The 1,274-nt window shown below is 51.1% G+C and overlaps 1 long non-coding RNA gene across 1 annotated transcript; it reads right to left on the reverse strand.

Moving 5' to 3' along the window:
* Positions 1–242: 242 nt before the first annotated feature.
* On the reverse strand, positions 243–1,189 carry LOC123522632. Its single transcript, XR_006680870.1, has 3 exons — positions 1,008–1,189; positions 427–496; positions 243–281 (listed from the first exon to the last, which is right to left on the reverse strand). It is a non-coding gene; the product is annotated as an uncharacterized LOC123522632 (long non-coding RNA).
* Between the last annotated feature and the right edge of the window lie 85 nt (positions 1,190–1,274).

A 1,274-nucleotide genomic window follows, 5' to 3' on the forward strand; every position in this document is an offset into this window, starting at 1 on the left:
TTGGAACCTTTACCACTTACAGGACTCGCTTTTCCCAGAGTGTGATGCTCCCAGCAATGCCTTGCTAAGCGTGTGACTCTGCACCTGTGGGTACTTAGTTTTTAGTAGCCGGGAGGGGCCTACCTTTCCATCATCCACTTATGCAACCCACGGGGTCACTTTCCTAGTGTGCCAGCCATGTGACATTGGTTTTTAAGAGAGAGTGCATGAAACAATTAGGTTTAAATGCCTACATGTAAAACTTACCTCCAAAATGTTCCAGCATATTCTGAGCTTCCTCCCTATGAAAAAATGACAAGGCTCATTCTAATGAAGGGAAGGAATATCTGAGGCCAAGTGGGATAGGAACAGGAATTGCTACAAGGACCAGAGCAGCCTACTAGAAAGTACTGGGCCCAAGGGAAGGCATTACTTGGGGCACATTACCCCACATCTCTGGCGTCAGCTCCTGCCAATGGCCGTTTTCTCTCACGATGATCAGTCACTGGAGAGTTTCCTTCACAGAGGAGAAGAGAGAAAACCATGCATTTATCTGTTTTGATAGACATGCCTGTTGCAGGACTGTGCACTTCAGAGCTGTCCCTCCACTGCCTTTCACAGCATTATTCCCAGTGGTTTGCCCCTGTCCCGCCCTCTCAGATCATACTGCTTCCTCTTTCGCCCAGGTGAACTCTTTTTCCTGGAGTGCAACCCTCAGCTTAGGGGCCCTGCTGGCTTCTAGCCCTGGTTAAGAGGAGGGCTGCTACCACACAAGGTCAGCAATTCAAAACCAGCAGCCTCTCTGCAGGAAACACATGGGGCTTTCCACTCCCTTGAAAAGTTACAGCGTTGGAAACTCCCAGGGGGCGGTCTACCCTGTTCTACCCATGTGTCCCATTCACTGGAGGACAGTGCCTCAGTGAGATCCTTGGCCCGAAGGGCTTTGGGGCCTTTTGCCTGCACAAGACTGTAGTGCAGGAGAAACAGCAGTGTGAGTCCTATGTCCCCAGATTCTCCAGCCGTTGTACCTTCCGTCCCACCGTCCTCAGAACCAATGGGCCCTTGGTGAGCTTGGTCACAGGTTCCTGAGACATACGTCTCCACTAGATGACTCCCTGGTTTCTCCATGGTCTCTCTGCAAGGGGAGGCTGGGATTCCACTTTGTTTGGAACGGAAAACACGGACAGCTTTACAACTGGTCTCTCACCGTCGGGAGGGAGGAAGAGGAAAAAGATGTAAAGGCAGAAGAAACCATCACCCGGTGACCAATGGACCACGCAAGGATCACCCTACAC

The sequence above is a fragment of the Echinops telfairi genome, unplaced genomic scaffold (genome assembly GCF_000313985.2).
Source record: "Echinops telfairi isolate 266 unplaced genomic scaffold, ASM31398v2 ScPeMD7_7426;HRSCAF=8464, whole genome shotgun sequence".
Taxonomy (NCBI): Eukaryota; Metazoa; Chordata; class Mammalia; order Afrosoricida; family Tenrecidae; genus Echinops; species Echinops telfairi.